This window comes from Heterodontus francisci, chromosome 34, assembly GCF_036365525.1.
Source record: "Heterodontus francisci isolate sHetFra1 chromosome 34, sHetFra1.hap1, whole genome shotgun sequence".
Taxonomy (NCBI): domain Eukaryota; kingdom Metazoa; phylum Chordata; class Chondrichthyes; order Heterodontiformes; family Heterodontidae; genus Heterodontus; species Heterodontus francisci.
In genome coordinates, this window is record NC_090404.1 from 38,885,298 (window position 1) to 38,908,800 (window position 23,503).

A 23,503-nucleotide genomic window follows, 5' to 3' on the forward strand; every position below is an offset into this window, starting at 1 on the left:
CTGTCTGCACTCCTCTGAGGAACCATCACCCTCACCAGTATCCAAAATGGAAAGCCGATTATCAAGTGAGATCATATCAGGGGACTCCTGCACTACCTGCCTGGTTCTCTTAGACTGTCTGTCGGTTACCCATTCCTTATCCTCTTTCATGCTTCTAACCTGTGGTGTGATCACCTCCCTAAACCTGCTATCCATGTCGTTCTCTGCACAGTGACTCCAGCCACTGCTCGAGATCCAAACCCTAGAGCTCAAGCTTGTGCAGCCGGTGACACTTCCTGCAGATGTGTTTGTCTAGGACACATGGTGCGTCCACGACATCCCACATGTCACAAGCTGTGCTTTGTACTCAGCCAAGCTGCCGTGCCAGACCTTAACTTAACCGACTATTTAGAAGGAGAATATTTGACCAGTTACTCACCAACCAGCTCCTTCCACTGCACAGAAACAAGAACCAAATACTGGAGGACTGAAAAAGTAGAAAAAAAAAGGAGCACCTCCTCTCCCCTTCACTGAACTCACCACTCAGCAAACACATACCTCCAGACTCTGTTTACAATCTGCACTCCTTATCAATCTTTTAGTCATTCTTTACTGTTTTTCTATATTCTGTCCAACATTCTGACCTGCCACCCATCTTTGTGCAATTCCATTCCTTTAATTTTGATATTAACTTTAACATTTACAGTAAACCATGGTTAGTGAGTCCTCCCCACTCCGAATCCTGTTCATACTGAGAATCCCAGGGTGGAGAGCTGGGATATCCTGTCTCAAAACACAGTCACAGAGACACAGCATCATTTACAGCACAGAACAAGGCCATTTGGCCCATCAATTCCATGTCAGCTCTCCAGGGAGCAATCCACTCAGTCCCACTGCCCCACATCAGCCCAAAGCCCTGCAAGTTTATTTCTATGATATTTTCCCTCAATCTCCTTTGCTCCAAGGAGAACAACCCCAACTTCTCCAACCTACCCTTGTGAACTCTCTGCTGTGTCAGCAGGTGTGATAACTGAGTGAATCCCTTCCCACACACTGAGCAGGTGAACGGCCTCTCCCCAGTGTGACTGAGTTAATGAATATCCAGCTTTGATGGAGAACCGAATCCCTTCCCACAGTCCCCACATTTCCACGGTTTCTCCATGGTGAGGGTGTCCTTGTGTCTCTCCAGGTTGGATGATCAGTTGAAGCCTCGTTCACACACAGAACACGTGTACAGTTTCTCCCCGCTGTGAATGGTGTGATGTTTTTTCAGGCTGTGTAACTGGTTAAAGCTCTTTCCACAGTCAGTCACTGGAACACTCTCACTCGGGTGTGTGTGTCTCGGTGCTTTTCCAGTCACACTGATGTTTGAAATCTTTTCCCACAGGCAGAACAGACAAACATTTCTCCTTCCACATTCTCAGTCCGATGATATTCAGGTCCTGATGAATCGAGTGTTTCTGTCAGATCTTGATGTGATGCTTGGTTTGAATTTCCCGTCAATAAATACTCCCATTCTAATACCCTGTAAAATGAGTTTACAAAAGTCAGCATTGTCAGTCCAGGGTAGAAATTCAGAATAGACAGTTCTAGTTTCTATGGAACATTCTTTCCTCTCTTGTTTCCCCCAAACATGTGGTCCATTCAAACTAAAAGAAGCCAAATTAAGCAACAAATTGTAACAGAAGCAAAGGGAACCTTCCCAACTAAACCAGAACATTGCTCCCAGTGTCCACGAGACACTCCGTATCCTGAGGTGTCCACCGGTTGCAGAAGGCCACCCTGGCACAGACAAGACCACGGAAGACAGGGCAGCAGCCAGAGTGACACCCCCACTCCCAACATGGTCCCTGTACATCCTGGACCTACACATTGTTTCTCAGCCTGAGCGAGAGAGAGATGGAGAAGGTGAGAACTGAGTGTTCAAATATACAAACCTGGGTGGGTTTGGGGTGGATGAGGTGAGGGAGAGGAGGGCATTGGGGGGACTGGGGGTTTTGGAAGGGCATGTGATCGAAAGGGCTGTGGGTGTGGGTGGAGTTTTAACCAGGCCCAAGAGCAGGTCCCAGAAAAGATCCTCCAACCTCCCCACCCCACCTCCACACCGAGTGGCCAGAGATTAGGAGAATGGGGCTAAACTGTAACCAAAGCCATTGATAAGGTCACACTAGGCAGACTGGTCATGAAAATAAAAGCAAAGCAGCAAGTTAGAGCCAAAATTGACTCAGAGGCAGGAAGCAAAGGGTAATGGTTGATGAGTGTTTGTGTGACTGGAAGGCTGTTTTCAGTGAGGTTCTGCAGGGATCAGTACTGGGTCCTTTGCTTTTTGTTCTATATATCAATGGTTTGGACTTGAATGTAGGGGGTTTGATTAAAAACTTTGCAGATGATACAAAAACTGACCATGTGGTTGATAATGAAGAAGAAAGCTGTAAACTGCAGGAAGATATCAATGGACTGGTCAGATGGGCAGAATAGTGACAAATGGAATTCAATCCGGACAAGTGTGAGGTAATGTATTTGGAGACAGCCAACAAGGCAAGGGAATACACAATAAATGGTAGGATATTGAGAAGTATAGAGGAACAGAGGGAACTTGGAGTGCATGTTCATAGATCCCTGAATATGGCTGGGCAGGTAGATAAGGCGGAAGGGATACTTGCCTTTATTGGCCAAGGCAGAGAACATAAGAGCATGGAGGTTACTCTGGAAATGTATAAACCACTGGTTAGAACACAGCTGGAGGACTGTGTACAGTTCTGGTCACTGCACTGCAGGAAAGATGTGGCTATATTAGAGAGGGTACAGAAGAGATTTACGAGGATGTTGTCTGGATTGGAGAATTTTCGTTCTGAGGAAATATTGGATAGGTGAGGGTTGTTTTTTTTTGGAACAGAGGAGGCTGAGGGGAGACCGAATTGAAGTGTAGAAAATGATGATGGGTCGAAATAGAGTGGTTAGGAAGGACCTATTCCCCTTGGTTGAGGGGCCCATAACCAGGGGCATCGATTTATGGTAAGAGGTAGGAAATTTAAAAGGGATTTGAGGGGAAATGTTTTCAACCAGAGGGCAGTGGGGATCTACAACTCACTGCCTGGGAGGGTGGTAGAGGCAGAAACCTTCAAAACAATTACTGCCCTAACCTACAAGTGTATTATTACGACCAACCGCTCAAGTCAAAGCCCCCCAATCAAAATATACAGTTTTGATAGTGGTGGGAGAAACACACTGTTGATTCAGTCCTGTCCCTCACAGATCGCCTGACATTTTAAACATTCCAAATTAAGGAAAGATCCAGCCAAATTGTACCATCTATTAACCCCCGAATAAGGCAAACCAAACCAGGTGTCTTTAGATCAACGAATTAAGTGTTTAATTCGAAAAACTAACTTCTTAAACACTACTAACATATAAACATTTTAAACAGAAAAAATAGTGTCTTTGCATATTTACGCTCCTGCTGAAGTGAAATCTTCCTAAGTGGAATAGTCCAAGGTTGCTTGAAGTCCTTACAGCCGTCTGATTGGGGGTGGGGGGGGGAGAAAATAAAACAGTAGAGCAGTTCATAGTCTAGTTCAGCAGTTGAATTGATGCTGTTCTTCTCCAGCGATAAATTTCAACAATTACAGTTCAGTAGTTAAAGGAATTGGTTATCTTCTTTTATGAAATTAATCTGACTTGATATAAAAAAAATTTTGAGAGTATAATAATTAGGGTCTAAATAAACCAAGAGAGAGCTCTCTTTTCCTTCAGTATATGCTGGATGATCATCTGTGTCTGTCTCTGTTAACGGTGTCTCAAATGCTAGTTTTTCAACCAGTTTCAAATGTCAATTGGAAACAATGTACCTCTCGATCTTCAGACTCTGAGTGGCTGTATCCCGGGGCAACGAGAATACATTCTTTGACTCAGTCTCTGGAGCTTGTTGCCTTAAAGCAGTACTGTTCCTTTTCCAGCCTTAAAGGCACACTGCATTCTTCCTAGAAAAAAAATACAGGATCATAACACGATGGACCAACAGCTGGAAAGAAGGATGTGGCTGGATGGCTCAGCCAGCGAGGGCACGCTGGGCCGAATGGCCTCCTTCCGTACTGTAAATTTCCAGGATTCTAAGTTGAGGAGCAGCCCATTCAGGTAATGATACAGGGGCTGTAACCTCTCACACTGAATATATACATGGCCCATGGACTCTTCAAGGCTGCAAACATCACATGCAGCCTGAGAGTGGGTGAAGCTGCTTAAAACCCTATTGTCCAGGATGCCCCATCTCCTGGGCACTCGGACCCAGTTGGAAACAGAATTTGTCAGGTCCTGTTTGCTCTCTGTGCCCTCACCAAGATGGCTGTGCTTGCACCCTGACCCCGCCCTGTCCAAGATAGCGGCCAGTGACCCCTCTCCCCCGGACCTGTCACCATGAGGTAAACACGGGGCCTCTTGGCCGACCAGTCCACCCAAGGCTCCAATTCCTCCCCTGTACCCACATCTCCTCTCACCTCCCGAGCCACCTGGTCCATCTCAGTCCATCTCCATTACCTACGCTGGACATGCTCAGTGCACAGTTCGATCCCACGCCAATGCACTCAGCCCCTGTGGTCATTGAAAAGGGACTGACCCTTATCACGGGAGTCCTGGGTAATGAATCCTGCACTGAAAGCTCCAAATATTGAATGGATGATTTTGTGTCATCCCATTGAGATCAGGGTCAGAGAGACAATGGAGAAAATTATTAAATAAATTATACAGAAACCAGAGTGCCCGGGACATCAACTATAGTGTGAAGTACACTGGGAATTCTGTTCTTCACCCACATTTGGACTCAGGAATTAGAGGGATGTTTTCATAACTTGTAGTTGACACCAAACTGGATGATAGAACTAATAATGAGGAGGAGTGCATTGAAATCCAGGAAGACAGAAACAGGCTGGCAGACTGGACAGATAAATGGGAAATGAAATTCAACATAGTGAAATGTGAACTGGTTCATTGTGGGAGGAGGAATAAGGAGGCCAGTTATTGGTTAGAATGTAAGAAATTAAATGGAGCAGAGGAACAAAGAGATCTGGGAACAGAGTCACATAAATCACTAAAAGGAGCAACACAAGTGGATAAAAGAGCAAAGAAAGAGTTGATGTTCTTTTCTAGAGGAATACAATGTAACAGCAGGGAGGGAATGTTAAATTTATAGAGAACCTCACTAAGAAGGACTGTGAGCAGTTCTGGTCTCCAGATTAAAAAAGGATATTGAAGACTGAAGAAAGTGCAGAATAGATTTACAAAGATGTCACCAGAGAGGATGTTACTATCCAGCAAGATTGAGCAGGCTGGGGATCCTTTCTCTGGAAAAGAGAAGACTAGGAGGAGATCTGATAGAGGTCTTTAAAATTATCAGTCAGTCAGAACAAGGGGGCAGCAATATAATACAGACATTAACAGGTCAAATAGAGAACTTAGGAGGAATTTCTCTACTCAGAGAGTGGTGAGAATGTGGAACTCACTGCCATGTGGAGTGGTTGAAGGTGATAACAATGATGTGTTTAAGGGGAGGCTCAATACATTTATGAGGGAGAAGGGAATAGAGGGATATGGGGACAGAGTGGGACAAGGTAATCAGATTGGGAGGAGGCTCATGTGGATTATAAACAGCAGCACAGACTAGTGGGGCTGAACGGCCTGTTTCTGGGCTGTAATTCTGTGTACATTCAGCCTGGGTGGATTAATGCTCAGGTTCACTGGGCCCAGGGGTGGATTAATGAAAGTTATGGCTCTAAGTTTTAGACGATGCTGCCGAGTATTGCAGGTGATGGAGAAGAGTTTCTCTCTATCTACCCTATCAGTTTCAATTAATATCTTGAAAACTTTGATTAAATCACCCCTTAATCTTCTGAATTCCAGGGACTACAACCCTCACAGTGAGGTGATTCATTCTGGCAGAAGGAATAGGGAGAGGCAACATACACTTAATGGTACAGTTCTAAAGAGTTTGCAGGGATAGAGGGACCTGAGGGTTCATGTGCAGAGATCACTGAAAGTGGAAGGATGTGTTGAGGGAACAGCTGGCAAAGCAAATGGGATCTTGGGCCTCATAAATAGAGGTATTGAACACAAAAGGAAGGAAGTGATGCTGAACATTTATAAAGCTCTGGTTAGGCCACAACTAGAGTATTGCATCCAGTTCTGGTCACCACACTTTCGGAAGGATGTGAAGGTCCTTGAGAGGGTGCAGAGATTTATCAGAATGGTTCCTGAGATGAGAGAATTTAACTACAAGGTTAGGTTGGAGGAGCTGGTGTTGTTCTCCTTGGAGCAAAGGAGATTGAGGGGGGATCTGATAGAGGTGTTGAAAATGATGACAGGTTTAGATAAGGCAGACCAAGAAAAGCTGTTCCCATTAGCTGATGATACAAGGATTAGTGGACACAGATTCAGGTTTTGAGATACAGGAGGGATGTGAGGAAGCAGTTTATTTACACAGTGAGTGGTAATGACCTGGAACTCACTGCCGACGAGGGTGGTGGAAGTGGAGACGATCAATGATTACAAAAGGAAATTAGATGGACACTTGAGGGAAATAAACCTGCAGGACTACGGGGATAGAGTGGGTGAATGGAACTGACTGGATTGTTCTACAGAGAGCTGGGATGGAATCAAAAAGATCAATGTCCTCCTTCTGTGCTGTAATGACTCTGATTCATTTGTGTAATCTCTCCTCGTAATTTAACCCTTGGAGTCCAGGTATCATTCAGGTAAATCTACACTGCACTCCCTCCAAGGCCATTATATCCTTCCGAAGGTGTGGTGCCCAGAACTGAACACAATACTCCAGGTGTGGTCTAACCAGGGCTTTGTGTATCTCAGTGCTTTTCCACTCTCACTGATACCTGAAATCTTTTCCCATAGACAGAACAGACAAACCTTTCTCCTTCCACATTCAAAGGCCGATGACATTCAGGTCCTGATGTATCGAGTGACTGTGTCAGATCTTGATGTGATGTTTGGCTCGAGATTCCCCATCTGCATATCCCCTGCTTCTAAGCCCCTGTAAAAGGAGTTTACAAAAACCATCACTGTCAGTCCAGGATAGAAATTCACAACATTCTCTCCTCCTGCTTCCTGGCCCAGGATGACTGTACATGCACCCTGCTGTACATTGTCCTGAGGGAGGCCACACACCAGCCTGGATTCACGTCTGCGGCTGCAGAAACGCCTGTGTACTCCCCTATCAAATCTCCTATCACTATTGCTCATTCAGTCAGCTTTGTGACCCTCTGTGAAGCTGATCCAACGGTGCTGCCATGGCCTTGACTCTGGCTGCACTCCTTAGATGAACCATCACTTTCATCAGTATTCAGAACTGAATACTGGTTGGAGAGTGAGATGCACTCAGGGGTCTCCTGCATTCCCTGCCTGTTTCTTCTTGACTGTCAGTTGGCCACCCATTGCCTCTCTCCCTGCATACTCTTAAGCTGCAGGGTGACCATATCTATAAACGTGCTGTCCACAAATCTCTCACCTCATGGATGCACCGCAGTGACACCAGCTGCAGTTCATGCTCCGAAAACCGGAGTGCGAGCTGCTGCAACTTGTTTTATCTTCATCCATGTGATGTGGGTGTTGCTGGCTCGGCCAGTATTTATTGCCCATCCCAAACTGCCCTTGACAACTGAGAGGCTCGCTCGGCCATTTCAGAGGGCATTTCAGAGTCAGCCACATTGCTGTGGATCTGGAGTCACATGTCGGCCAGACCAGGTCAGGACAGCAGATTTCCCATCTCATGAGCCAGATGGCTTTTTAATTGCAGATTTATTAATTGAATTTAAATTTCACCATCTGCCGTGGTGGGATTCGAACCCATGTTCCAGTGACATTACCCCGATGTCACCACCTCCCCCAATGATACTTCCTACACAAATGGTTATCTGGAGTTGGCACATTACACAGGATGTGCATTCCAGAGGTCGGAGCAGCCCCACCATTGGCAGGAATTTGGGACTTGTAACTGCAAAGGCTTTTGTCATCAAAAAGGACTGTGTAATGTATCAGTGTGGTGTGAGATAGTCAAGTGTTGAATAAGTAAAGAAAATATCTTTGGAAATAGCTGACACCACAATTTACAATCAAAGTGCTGTTTAGATAATTGGGGATTTCTTTTAGTTTAGTTATTAGAACAAAAGACTGAAAATGTGAAATCTTGTGTAATTTATTAGTGTGGTCTGGGGATTCATATCTCATATTTTTCATATTGACAATCTGTGAGGTCGGAACAACTGGAAAGTGGGATGAACAGATACAATGGGCGGAATGGCCTCCTTCTGTGCTGTAAATAGAGTCAGAGTTATACAGCACAGAAACAGGCCCTTCGGCCCATCGTGTCCGTGCCGGCCATCAAGCACCTAACTATTCTAATCCCATTTTCCAGCACTTGGCCCACAGTCTTGTCTGCTATGGTGTTTCAAGTGCTCATCTAAATACATGGTTAAATGTTGAGGGTTCCGGCCTCTACCACCTCTTCAGGCAGTGCTTTTCAGATTCCAACCACCCTCTGGGTGAAACTTGTTTTTTCCCACAAACCCTCTCTAAACCTCCTGCCCCTTACCTTAAAATCAATGTCTCCTGGTTATTGACACCTCCACGAAAGGAAAAAGTTTCTTCCTATCGAACCTATCAATGCCCTTCATAAATTTGAATACCTCAATCATATCCCCCTTCAGCCTTCTCTGCTCTAACGAAAACAACCCCAGCCTTTTCAGTCTCTCTTCATACCTGAAATGCTCCAGCCCAGGCAACATCCTGGTGAATCTCCACTGCACCCTCTCCAGTGCAATCACATCCTTCCTATTGTGTGGTGCCTAGAACTGTACACAGTACTCCAGCTGTGGCCGAACTCGCGTTTTATAAAAGCTCCACCATAACCTCCCTGCTCTTATATTCAATGCCTCAGCTGATAAAGGCAAGTATCCCATATGCCTTCCAAACCACCTTATCTACCTGTGCTGCTGCCTTCAGTGATCTATGGACAAGTACACCAAGGCCCCTCTGACCGTCATTACTTCCTAGGGTCCTCCCATCCATTGTATATTCCCTTGCCTTGTTAGTCCTCCCAAAATGCATCACCTCACATTTCTCAGGATTAAATTCCATTTGCCACTGCTCTGCCCATCTATATCGTCCTGTAATCTAAGGCTTTCCTCCTCACTATTTACGACACCACCAATTTTCATGTCAACTGCGAATTTGCTGATCATACCTCCTATATTCACATATAAATCATTAATGTACACTACAAACAGTAAGGGTCCCAGTACCGAACCCTGCGACACACCACTGATCTCAGGTTTCCACTCGCAAAAACAACCCTCGACCATCACCCTCTGCCTCCTGCCACTAAGCCAATTTTGGATCCAATTTGCCAAATTGCCCTGGATCCCATGGGCTCTGACCTTCTTAACCACTCTCCCAAGTGGGACCTTATCAAAAGCTGACTGAAATCCATGCAGACTACATCAACTGCGTTACCCTCATCTACGCACCTAATCACTGCCTTGAAAAATTCAATCAGGTTAGTTAGACACGATCTCCCCCTGACAAAGCCATGTTGACTATCCCTGATTAATCCCTGCCTCTCCAACTGGAGATTAATCCTGTCCCTCAGAACTTTTTCCAATATTTTCCCAACCACTGATGTTGGACTCACTGGCCTGTAAGTACCTGGTTTATCCCTGCTACCCGTCTTGATAATGGCACCACATTCGTAGTCCTCCAGTCCTCTGGTACCTCTCCTGTGACCAGAGAGGATCTGAAAATGTATGTCAGAGCCCCTGCTATCTCCTCCCTTGCCTCACATAACAGCCTGGGATACATCTCATCTGGGACTGGGGATTTATCCACTTTTAAGCCCGCTAAAACAGCTAATACTTCCTCACTTTCAATGCTAACATGTTCAAGTGTATCACAATCCCCCTCCCTGATCTCTACACCTACATCATCCTTCTCCATAGTGAACAGATGCAAAGTAATCATTTAAAACCTCACCTATGTCCTCCGGCTCCACACACAGATTGGCACTTTGGTCCCTAATGGGCCCCACTCTTTCACTGCTTATCCTCTTGCCCTTAATATACTTAGAAAATGCCTTAGCATTTTCCTTGATCTTGCCCGCCAGTGTTTTTTCATGCCCCATCTTTGCTCTCCTAATTACTTTTTTTTGTACCCACCCCCCCCCGCCGCCACCCCACTACACTTTCTATACTCCTCCAGGTCCTCTGCTGTTTTCAGCACTTTGAATCTGGCATAAGCCTCCTTTTTTTTTCTGATCCAATCTTCTATACCCCTTGACATCCAGGGTTCCCTGGACTTGTTGGTCCTACCCTTCACTTTTACGGGTACATGTTGCCTCTGAACCCTCACTATTTCCTCTTTGAATGACTCCCACTGGTCTGATGCAGACTTTCCTACAAGTTGCTGCTCCCAGTCCACTTTGGCCAGATCCTGTTTTATCATATTGAAATCAGCCTTCCCCCAATTCAGTACTTTTATTTCCAGCCCGCCTTTGTCTTTTTCTTAGAATTATGGTCACTATCCCCGAAATGCACCCCCACTGACACTTCTACCACTTGTCCAGCATCATTCCCTAGGATTAGGTCCAGTACTGCGCCTTTTCGTGTTGCACTTTCTCGGTACTGGCTCAAAAAAGTCTCCTGTATATATTTTAAGAATTCCGCCCCCTTTAAGTCTTTTACACTCAGACCATCCCAGTTGATATCAGGTTAGTTGAAATCCCCTAATATTATTACTCCATTATTTTTACACCTCTCTGAGATTTACCTACATATCTGCTCCTCTATCTCTCCCTGACTGTTTGGAGGCCTGTAGTACACTCCCAGCCAAGTGATTGCCCCCTTTTTGTTTTTAAGTTCTACTCATCTGGCCTCATGTGAAGAACCTTCTCAGATATCATCCCTCCTTACAGCAGTAATTGACTCCTTGATCAACAGAGCAATGCGACCTCCTCTTTTATCCATTCTCCTGTCACACCTGAAGATTCTATAGCCTGGAATATTGAGCTGCCAGTCCTGCCCTTCTCTCAACCATCTCTGTGATAGCAACTATATCATAATCACATGTGCTAATCAACGCCCTCAATTCATCTGTCATGCATTAAAATAAATGCAATACAACCTTGCATTTGTCACTTGTGCCTTAACAGGTCTATATTTGCTCTGCCTAACAGACTGACTCAGTTTCTCTTCTATATTTGACTGAGCATCACCCGCTCCTATACCTCCACTCTGTATCCCATTCCTCCGCCAAATGTGTTGAAACTGCCCCCAACAGCACTCGTAAACCTCCCGGCAAGGATGTTCATCCAACTTGTACAGGTCCCACCTTTGCCAGAAACAGACCCAGTGATCCAGGAAGCTAAAGCCCTCCCTCCTGCACCATCTTTTCAGCCACGCATTCATTTGCTCTTTCCTCCTATTCCTATACTCACTAGCATGTGGCACTGGAGTAATCCAGAGATTACAACCTTTGAGGTCCTGCTTTTTAATCTGCTACCTGGCTCCCTCAATTATTGTTTCAGGTCCTCATCCTCTTTTTACCTCCGTCGTTGGTACCAATGTGTTCCACGATCTCTGACTGTTCACCCCCCCTTCAGAATGTCTTGCAGCCATTCCGTGACTAACTTGACCCAAGCACCAGGGAGGCAACATACCATCCTGAAGTCACGTTTGTGGCCACAGAAATGCCTATCTGTATCCCTTACGATAGAATCCATTATCAGTATAGTTCTTCCAGTCCTTTTCCTCCCCTGCTGTGCAGCAGAGCCATGCGTGGTAACACTAACTTGGCTGTTGCTGCTTTCCCCTGGGAGGTCATTCCCCCCAACAGTATCCAAAGTGGTCTATCTGTTTGAGAGGGGGATGGCCACAGGGGACTCCTGCACTACCTGCCTGTGCCTACTACTCCATCTGGTGGTCACCCATCTCATTTCTGCCTGTGCAGCCATTACCTGCAGTGTGACCACCTCTCTAAACGTGCTATCCACAACGTCCTCAGCATCGCGGATGCTCCACAGTGAATCCACCTGCAGCTCCAGCTCCATAATGCGGGTAGTCAGTAGCTGCAGCTGGATCCACTTCCTGCACACATGGTCGTCAGGGACACTGGAAGCATCCCTGATTTCCCAAATAGCGCAGGAGGAGCATATCACGGGGCTGAGCTCTCCTGCCATGACTTACCTTTGGATTAATTAGTTACTCCCTTTAAAAGATATTAATTACATTGGAGGCTTGTTCTACTCCAAACACTACCCACGACAATCTAAATTACTCTAATTGAAAAAAAACACACTCTTCGAACTCACTTTATCACTCGAGGTCTTTTTTCAAACAAAAAACAACTTTCCCCTTATTTTTTAAATCTAATTAAATTGACTAACAGTTGTTAATTACCCAACCAATCACAAACAAAGAACAAAGAACAGTTCAGCACAGGAACAGGCCATTCGGCCCTCCAAGCCTGCGTCAATCTTGATGCCTGCCGAAACTAACATCTTCTGCACTTCCAGGGCCCATATCGCTCTATTCCCTTCCTATTCATATATTTGTCAAGATGTCTCTTAGACGTCGCTATCGTATCTGCTTCCACCACCTCCCCTGGCAGCAAGTTCCAGGCACTCACCACCCTCTGTGTAAAGAACTTGCCTCACACATCCCCTCTAAACTTTGCCCCTTGCACCTCAAACCTATGTTCCCTAGTAACTGACTCTTCCACCCTGAGAAAAAGCTTCTGACTATCCACTCTGTCCATGTCGCTCATAACTTTGTAAACCTCTATCATGTCGCCCCTCCACCTCCATTGTTCCAGTGAAAACAATCCGAGTTTTTCCAACCTCTCCTCATAGCTAATGCCCTCCAGACCAGGCAACATCCTGGTAAACCTCCTCTGTACCCTCTCCAAAGCCTCCACGTCCATCTGGTAGTGTGGTGACCAGAATTGCACGCAATATTCTAAGTGTGGCCAAACTAAAGTTCTGTCCAGCTGCAGCATGACTTGCCAATTTTTATACTCTATGCCCCGACCGATGAAGGCAAGCATGCCGTATGACTACTTGACTGCCTTATCCACCTGCGTTGCCACTTTCAGTGACCTGTGGACCTGTACGCCCAGATCTCTCTGCCTGTCAATACTCCTAAGGGTTCTGCCATTTACTGTATACCTCCCACCTGCATTAGACCTTCCAAAATGTATTACCTCACATTTGTCCTGATTAAACTCCATCTGCCATTTCTCCGCACAAGTCTCCAACTGATCTATATCCTGCTGTATCCTCAGACAATCCTCATCATTATCCGCAACTCCACCAACCTTTGTGTCGTCCGCAAACTTACTAATCAGACCAGCTACATTTTCCTCCAAATCATTTATATATACTACAAACAGCAAAGGGCCCAGCACTGATCCCTGCGGAACACCACTAGTCACATCCCTCCATTCAGAAAAACACCCATCCACTGTTACCCTCTGTCTTCTGTGACTGAGCCAGTTCACCTCTGATCCCGTGTGACTTCAGCTTTTGCACCAGTCTGCCCTGCGGGACCTTGTCAAAGCCTTTACTAAAGTCCATATAGACAACATCCACCGCCCTTCCCTCATCAATCATCTTCGTCACTTCCTCAAAAAACTCAATCAAATTAGTAAGACACGACCTCCCCTTCACAAAACCATGCTGCCTCTCGCTAATAAATTCGTTTGTTTCCAATGGGAGTAAATCCTGTCCCGAAGAATCCTCTCTAATAATTTCCCTTCCACTGATGTAAGGCTCACCGCCCTATAATTTCCTGGATTATCCTTGCCACCCTTCTTAAACAAAGCAACAACATTGGCTATTCTCCAGTCCTCTGGGACCTCACCTGTAGCCAATGATGATGCAAAGATTTCTGTCAAGGTCCCAGCAATTTCTTCCCTTGCCTCCCTCAGTATTCTGGGGTAGATCCCATCAGGCCCTGGGGACTTACCCACCTTAATGCTTTGCAAGACACCCAACACCTCCTCCTTTTTAATAATGAGATGACTGAGACTATTTGCACTCCCTTCCCTGTGCTCATCATCCACCAAGTCCTTCTCCTTGGTGAATACTGATGCAAAGTACTCATTTAGCACTTCACCCATTTCCTGTGGCTCCACGCATAGATTCCCATCTCTGTCCTTGAGTGGGCCAACCCTTTGCCTGGTTACCCTCTTGCTCTTTATATATGTATAAAAAGCCTTGGGATTTTCCTTAATGCTGTTTGCCAATGACTTTTCATGACCCATTTTAGCCCTCCTAACTCCTTGCTTAAGTTCCTTTCTACTGTCTTTATATTCCTCAAGTGCTTCATCTGTTCCTAGCCTTCCAGCCCTTGCAAATGCTTCCTTTTTCTTTTTGACTGGGCTCACAATATCCCGTGTTATCCAAGCCTCCCGAAACTTGCCAAACTTGTCTTTCTTCCTCACAGGAACATGCTGGTCCTGAAAGACTCCCACGTCAGATGTTGATTTACCCTCAAACAGCCGCCCCCAAACTAAATTCGTCGGTTCCTGCCTAATATTGTTATATTTAGCCTTCCCCCAATTTAGCACCTTCACCCGAGGACTACTCTTATCTTTATCCACAAGTACCTTAAAGCTTATGGAATTATGGTCACTGCTCCCGAAATGCTCCCCCACTGAAACTTCGACCAGCTGGCCGGGCTCATTCCCCAATGCCAGGTCCAGAATGGCCCCATCCCTAGTTGGACTATCTACATACTGTTTCAAGAAGCCCTCCTGGATGCTGCTCACAAATTCTGCCCCATCCAAGCCCCTAGCACTAAGTGAGTCCCAGTCAATATTGGGGAAGTTAAAATCACCCACCACTACAACCCTGTTACCTTTACATCTTTCCAAAATCTGTCAACATATCTGCTCCTCTACCTCCCGCTGGCTGTTGGGAGGCCTGCAGTAAACCCCCAACATTGTGACTGCACCCTTCCTATTCCTGAGCTCCACCCATATTGCCTTGCTGTATGATCCCTGAGGTGTCCTCCCGCAGTACAGCTGTGATATTCTCCTTAACCAGTAATGCAACTCCCCCACCCCTTTTACATCCCCCTCTATCCCACCTGAAGCTTCTAAAGCCTGGAACATTTAGCTGCCAATCCTACCCTTCCCTCAACCAAGTCTCTGTAATAGCAACATCATATTTCCAAGTACTAATCCAAGCTCTAAGTTCATCTGCCTTACCTGTTATACTTCTCGCATTGAAACAAATGCACTTCAGCCCACCAGTCCCGCTGTGCTCAGCAACATCTCCCTGCCTGCTCTTCCTCTTCGTCCCACTGGCCTTATTTACTATGTCTTCCTCATTTACTTCACTAGCTGTCCTACTGCTCTGGTTCCCACCTCCCTGCCACACTAGTTTAAACCCTCCCGAATGACACTAGCAAACCTTGCAGCCAGGATATTAGTGCCCTTCCAGTTTAGATGCAACCCGTCCTTCTTGTACAGGTCCCATCTGTCCCTGAAGAGAGCCCAATGGTCCAGATATCTGAAACCCTCCCTTCTACACCAGCTGCTCAGCAACGTGTTTAGCTGCACTATCTTCCGATTTCTAGCCTCACTGGCACGTGGCACAGGGAGTAATCCAGAGATTACAACCCAAGAGGTCCTGTTTTTTAACTTACTATTTAACTCCCTAAACTCCCCCTGCAGGACATCACTCTTCCTGCCTATGTCATTGGCACCGATGTGTACCACAACCTCTGGCTGTTCACCCTCCCACTTCACAATGCCCTCTGTCCGTTCAGAGACATCCTTGACCCTGGCACCAGGGAGGCAACATACCTTCCTGGAGTCTCTTTCACATCCACAGAAACGCCTATCTGTGTCCCTGACTATAGAGTCCCCTATAACTATTACTCTTCTGCACTTTGTCCCTCCTTGCTGAACAACAGTGCCAACCGTGGTGCCACTGCTCTGGCTGCTGCTGTTTTCTCCTGATAGGCCACCCCCCCAACAGTATCCAAAACGGTATACTTGTTAGAGAGGGGGATAGCCACAGGGGATTCCTGCACTGACTGCCTGCCCCTTCTAGCGGTCACCCATCTATCTGCCTGCACTTTGGGTGCAACCACTTCTCTTAAACTCCCGTCTGTGACGCTTTCCGTCATCTTGAAAATTTCCCGTGATATCACTAAGTCCTTTTTTTCCCTCTTTCGAGTCTCAGCGCACGCCGAGAGAGACAGGGAGCCTGTCGCCGCTCTGGATCAGCTTCCTCACAGGTCCACCAGTCGTCGCTCCGCTACCAGATAAGTAAGGGCATTGAGCCCCGCTCTTTATTTATAGCCTGCCATGTTTTATGTTTTCTATTTTCTATTGCACAGGATGTTCACTGCAGAGGTTGCAGCAGCCCTGCAATTGCTCCAGCTATTCGGTAATAAACTTGCTACTACGAGCGGCGCAGGGGTGAGCACCGCAGCCTCACAGCTCCAGCGATTCTGGGTTCTCCCTGTGACCGCGTGGGTTTCTCCGGGTGCTCCGGTTTCCTCCCAAAGCCAAAGATTTGCAGGTTGATAGGTAAATTGGCGATTGTAAATTGCCCCTAGTGTAGGTAGGTGGTAGGGGAATTGAGGGGATGTGGTAGGAATATGGGATTAATGTAGGATTAATATAAATGGCTGGTTGATGGTCGGCACAGACTCGGTGTATCTCTAAATAAATAAATAATAAACCTCAATACTTAAAAATAAAAGACTACTCACCGGCTACTTACTTCCCTTCTATTGGTGTCAGTTAAATCTCAGGAAGCTGCCCCTTATTCTGATGAAAACTGGAATGTTTAATTTCCAGCTCCTTGGACAAACTTCCGAACTTTGGAGAAAGGGAAACAAAGTTACAAAACTTACCAGCCAATCAACTCACAGGCTTCCTGACTCGGTGGAAACGGGAGAAGAAACTGGGAAATGGCGGCTCGGAGACTGAAGTCGCTGCACCATCACTTTAATGCGGCCCCTCCCTTCCCCCGGGGTTCTCGCCGCACGTCCGCCGAACCCGGCGGCTCTGATTCAGGGCCTGAGAGCCGTTGAAACTCGGTGTGACCGAGGCTGCGCTCAGCTTCCGGGAGCGGCACCGCGCATGCTCCGCGGAGACAGGCGGACACCGTGGGGCGGAGCCTTCTGACGCGTGCGTGTTGCTGTTCTTGGGGTGGAGATAGGCCGTATTTCTGCGCGCGGTGCATTCTGGGCAGTATAGGCTGCAATTTACCAGTCGGGGAATGGACGGGTAGTTAATGGTTCATACTCAGAAAAATAAAATGGTATAAAGCAGCAAACATATATTAATGGCGCGTTTGCTGGCAACGTAACCAAATAGGTGCTGCATCACTGGTACTTGCGCAAATGCATCGACTGAAACGTGACTGTGCCTCAGGCAGCTGCCAGGAGTAAAGATGGCGCTGCTGAATTTGACGCAAAACACGACTGAAATCCAAACCGCCTCAATGGTCGCATCCAGGTCCCTGCTCCCTCCCATGATCTTCGCTTCAATCACCGCATTCAGTTTCATGTACAATCACAGCTTATCTTCCCCGCTCCCTCCGATGCCCTTTGATTCGTCATTTTCAATGACTCTCCGCTCTCCCACTCCCTTCCAGCGCTTATATTGGGAAGTTCAATGGCGGGGCTTCAACCCAACATTATCGGCGTTAAAAAAAAATGTTCACGGTTCACGGCATTGGAGTCGAAGCATGCGCAGTGCCGAACTGCTTTTCGCGGAAGCGCAATGCCAAGCAGTGTGAGTGATGGCGGCGTGGAAGGTCCTTGTGAGTTGTATCACACACTGCACCCCCTTTTCCTCTGAGGATGTTTTACTGGAGTTGTGTTGCTGAGTGTTTCGAAACTCTGTCTGCTAGAGCTGGAGGAGATTATAGAGATAGTGAGGCGTGAGGGTATGGAGAGATTTGAAAGCAAGGATGAGGATTTTAAAATTGAGGTGCTATTTAACTGGGAGCCTGTGTCGGCCAGTGAGCACAGTTGTGATGGGTGAACAGGACGTGGTTCGAGTAACGACACAGGCAGCAGAGTTTTGGATGATCTAAAGTTTATGGAGGGTAGAATGTGGGATGCTGACCAGGAATGTGTTAGAATAGTCAATTTGAGAGGGAACAAATACATGAATGTAAGTTTCAGTGGCAGATGAGCTGAGACAGTGGTGAAGTCTGGCGATGTTACTGAGGTGGAACTAGGCAATCTGAGTGCTGGTGCTGATATGCAGTTGGAAGCTCATCTTGGGATCAGATATGATGCCAAGGTTATGAATGGTCTGGTTTAGCCTCAGACAGTTGCCAGGGAGAGGGATAAAGTTGGTGCCGAGGGAGTGAAGTTCGTGGCAGGAAGTGAAGACTTCCCAATCTTTAATTGGAGGAAATTTCTGTTCATCCAATACTGGATGTCAGATAGTCAGGATGGTGTGTGACTTGGAGGGGAACTTTGAGGTGATGGTGTTCACATACACCTGCTACCCTGGTCCTTCTAGATGATGGAAGTTGAGGGTTTGGGATGTTATGGTCAAAGTTCTGGTCCAATTGTCCATACATAAAATCACCCTCTTCTCCTCCCTCCCCCCCTCTCTTTTCTCTCCTCTCCCTCCTTCCTCCTATAGAGGGCAGAGTCTTGTGTAGGTCCAGACTAGTTGGCAGGTTCCCTTCCCTGAAGGACATTGGTGAACCAATTGGGGTTGTCCATCAATCCAGCAGCTTTCGTGGTCACTTTTTCCTATTGCCAGTCCCATGAATTACCAGATTCATTCAGTTCCATTTCACAACCTTTGTGTTTTTGTGGCTTCTCTCAGACATTTTTTCCATTTTCAAGCAATTTCACAGGGTTTTAGAAGAGGAGGATTTGCAGTTGTGAAATGCAAAGCAAACATTTGATCGGGTTCTGAAGGACTTGGCCAATTTATCGTAACCCAAATATCACTGGATTTTGAACATGGAAGGAAAAAGCACTGATCACAGTGGGGAGAAACTGTACACGTGTTCTGTGTGTGGAAGAGGTTTCAGCCGATCATCGGGCCTGTTGAAACACAAGTGCAGTCACACTGGGAAGAAACCATGTAAATATGGGAACTGTGGAAAGGATTGAATCATCCATTTGAGCTGGAAACCCATCCATGCAGTCACACTCTGGAGAGGCTGTTCACCTGTTCTGAGTGTGGGAAGGGATTCACTCAGTCATCCAACCTGCTGAAACACCAGCGAGTTCATACTGGGGAGAGACCTTTGAAATGTCCAGATTGTGGGAATTGCTACAAATGTTCCACTGAACTGATGTCCCATCAACGTGTTCACACTGAGGAGAGACCGTTTAGGTGTTCTTATCACAGGGCTGGGTTCAAGCAATCTGAACTCACTGTACACCAGGGCAGTCACACTGCAGAGAGACCGTTCATCTGCTCTGTGTGTGGGAAATGATTCATTCCTTCATCCCACCTGCTCAGACACCAGCGAGTTCACAATGGGGAGAGGCCGTTCACCTGTTCAGAACACAGTAGGGGATTCACTACTTCATCCCATCTTCTGACACACCAACGAGCTCTCACTCGAGAGAGGGCATTCTCCTGCTCTGAGTGTAGGAAGGGATTCACTACTTCATCCAACCGGCTGACACACCAGCGAGTTCACACTGGGGAGAGGCCATTCACCTGCTCAGAGTGCAGGAAGGGATTCACTACTCCATCCCATCTTGTGACACACCAGCGAGTTCACACTGGTGAGAGGCCAGAGTGTGAGAAGAGATTCACTATTTCATCCAACCTGCTGACACACCAGCGAGTTCACAAGTAACTCAGGGCTGAGAAATGTCCATGAAACAGCAGATTTCCAACATTGGGATTTTGGAAATCCACCAATAGGTTCTCCCTTTCCGACCGTGACAAAAATTCAAGCAATCAGTTCTGATGTTCTTTTTTTAAAGTTGACCAAATACAAAACTGCTCGGTGGTCTTTTTACCTGTTTTTAAGTTGTGTTTATTGTTTAGACTCGGTGGAAAGGAACTTGAAGCAGGATAGTAAGTGGGTGGATCTGCATACTCCTCCACAACTTCTGTGTGTTAGTGTTCTGTAAATTTCCAAAAAAGAGGTGTGTGTATACACAGACCAATTCCCAATGTTTGTTTTTGCCTTCATGGGATATCTTCGCAGAGACCACCTGAGAACTGACACAGCTCATTTGATATGGCTTAAAATTAATGGTGCAGGATCAGTAGCCGGCAAGTCGCTGGTCTGCCGCAAAAACATTGGTCTGTCAATAGGAATTTGAAACTTGGTGCCATTTACATTTGAATATTTTGAAGACAGAGGTAGATAGATTCTTGATAAGCAAGGAGGTGGAAGGTTATCGGGGGTAGGTGGAAATGTGGAGTAATCAGTTCAGACATGAACGTATTGAATGACAGAGCAGGCTTGAAGGGCTGAGTGGCCGACTCCTGCTCCTAATTTGTATGTTTAGACACACACTGCTGTGTACATACAAAGTAATTTCTGAAAACACTGTACAAACTGGTTGCTGCATGTGAATATCCTGCAGTGAGCATGAGTTGTATAAACTTCATATGTCCTGTGCATTGCAGCAACTGAAGTGATCTGGAATTTCCACTTATCGGTTTGCTCAGGTGTGTGGCTGAATTCCATTCATTGTTCATCTCCACTTTCACTGTCTACTGACCCAGTCACACTGTAAACCTGGAGTCTGTGTGAAGCTGTCTTTTGCACCACAGTGCTGGAAGATAAGGAGTATAACTCTGGCCATCTTTTTTTAACGTGTGGTTTGACATCGCTTAAGATTATCTGGAAAAGCTGTTGTGCACATGGTTTTGCTTTCTGCTTCGTTCAGTTGATTATCTCAGCACAAAGTAAGAAAAAGGACCCCACTTATCGTCAAGTTTCTGGATTGTCAACATCTGTTAAATGTTTAGTTTTTATTAATTTATATACCTACTGATTTTTGCACATCACTTACCAAGGTGCAGAATGTGCAGTCTAGTATGCTTCTAAATGTTGCTTTCCAGTGAAGTTGACACATCTTCACAGAACACTTTTTACATGAAAAATCTATAAATAGGCAGAAGCAGGACATTGAGAACATGAAGCTCTGTAAAACCCAATTATCAGCTGTCAGGTAAGTCTCATGAAATTGTATTCTGAGTACAGTGCAATTTTATTCATTACATATGCAAAATTGTACAAAATTACCATGACACAACTAGTTTCCTTCATTAAAAGTGCTAAAATTACATAATTCCTTGTCAGAAAAAAATTCTGACTTTTTGTCTTCTGCCACTAATTTTCAGACTTTTTGATCTTTGGCCACTCACCCTTGCATTTCTAACTTGTTTTTGTGAAATACTCTCCTTATTATTGCTCAACTGCTGGATAACTGATTACATTTATATGTGCTTTATTAAATTCATGCATGGAGTGTGGGCGTCGCTGGCTAGGCCAGCATTTATTGCCCATCCCTAATTGCCTTTGAAAAGGTGGTGGTGAGCTGCCTTCTTGAACCGCTGCAGTCTATGTGAGGTAGGTACATCCACAGTGATGTTAGGAAGGAAGTTTCAGGATTTTGACCCAGCGACAGTGAAGGAATGGCGATATAGTTCCAAGTCAGGATGGTGTGTGACTTGGAGGGGAACTTGCAGGTAGTGGTGTTCCCTTGCATTTGCTGCCTTTGTCCTTCTAGATGGTAGGGGTTGTGGGTTTGGAAGGTGCTGTCTAAGGAGCCTTGGTGTGTTGCTGCAGTGCTTCTTGTAGATGGTACACTTTATGCATGTCCATAATGTGTCTACTCAGATTTAACTCAAATGTGATTTGTAACCAATAAGTGATGTTTCGGGCATGAATTGTAGTCTGGTTTCTTGGTGATTTGTCAAGAAAGATTTAATTCATTCACTCAGCAGCTCGAGAGGAACCAGACTGAGGTTTAATGAACATAAGAAATAGGAGCTGGAGGAGGCCCTTTGGCCCTTCGTGCTGCTGTGCCACTCATCCAGATCAAACAATGGAATAAAAATCCTCCTCCTGGGGCAATTGGATGAGTCCAGGTCTGATAACAGTGTCTGATTCCTGGTCTGATGCTACTGTAGGTAATGCACAAGTGGTGAACCTATTAGTTCCTGTTAGTAGCATGTTGCATGCCCCTGTCTACCATGTGAGAAACTGAGGTTATATTCTGTGATGGGGTAATTGTATATTTTTAAGACATCAAAATGTTATATGGTATAGTTTCATCTTAAAATACCACAGAAAAAATTAGAAGAGGGCATGTTCTCTTTGAGAACTTTCTTGAGTGGAGACAGTTTTATCACCAGGTGCCCTCACACTACGCAGTGGTAGATAATTGTGGTCTCCTCTACACTGAGGAGGCTAAATACAGACAGTGTGACCGCTTTGTGGAACACCTCCCTTCAGTCCGCAAGCATGGCCCTGTGCTTCCTGTTTCTTCTCATTTTAATTCTCTACCTTGCTCTCAGTCTGACCTATGTACGAACATATGAACACATGATCTAAGACCAGGAGTTGGCTATTCAGACCTTCAAGCCTGCTCCGCCATTCTACAAGATCATGACTGATCTGTTTGTGGATTGAGGTCCACTTTCCTGCCGACCCCCGATATCCTTTGACTCCCTTGTTTGTCAAGACTCTGTCTACCTCTGCCTTAAAAACATTCAATGACCCTACCTCCACCGAGTTCGGGGAAGAGAGTTCCACAGACGTACGACTCTCTGAGAGAAATAAATTTCTCACGTCACTCTGTCTTAAATGGGAGAGCCTTTAATTTTAAACTGTTCCCCAGTTTTCGCCTTCCCCAGAAGGGGAAACGTCCTTTCACCATCCACCCTGTCAAGTCCCCTCAGGATCTTATATATTTCAATGAGATCAACTCTCATCCTTCTAAACTCCAATGAATACAGAACCAAACTGTTCACCTTTTCCTCAAAAGATAACCATTTCTCCCAGGAATCAGTCGAATGAACCTTCTCTGAACTGCTTCCAATGCAACTATATCCTTTCAGTAAGAAGACCAACACTGTACAGAATATTCCAGATTTGGTCTCACCAATGCCCTGTACAACTGCAGCAAAACATTTTTTATATTCCATTCCCTTTGTAATAAATTACAGCATTGCATAATGGCTGTATCTGGGGCAAACAAGATGCACTTTCCTTGGTAACGTCTGAGGCTGGCTTGTTCTCCCTCTCTGTATGGCTGTATCCAATAGCAACCAGAATGCACCTTCTCTAACTCCTGAGGCTTGCTTGTTCTTAAAGCAGTACTGATCATTTGCTGCCTTAAGGAGAGACATGTTCCTGTGAAAATGAGGGATAGAAATGGCAAGATTAGGGAACCATGGATGACAGGTGAAATTGTGAGACTAGCTAAGAGGAAAAAGGAAGCATACATAAGGTCTAGGCGGCTGAAGAAAGACGAAGCTTTGAAAGAATATCGGGAAT

The 23,503-nt window shown here is 45.8% G+C and overlaps 1 long non-coding RNA gene across 1 annotated transcript; it reads right to left on the minus strand.

Annotated features, from left to right (window-relative positions):
- Positions 1-613: 613 nt before the first annotated feature.
- Positions 614-17,129, minus strand: LOC137349393 (uncharacterized). The gene is made up of 4 exons (XR_010969373.1): positions 16,902-17,129; positions 6,892-7,015; positions 3,433-3,959; positions 614-1,504 (listed from the first exon to the last, which is right to left on the minus strand). It is a non-coding gene; the product is annotated as an uncharacterized lncRNA (long non-coding RNA).
- Positions 17,130-23,503: the final 6,374 nt, after the last annotated feature.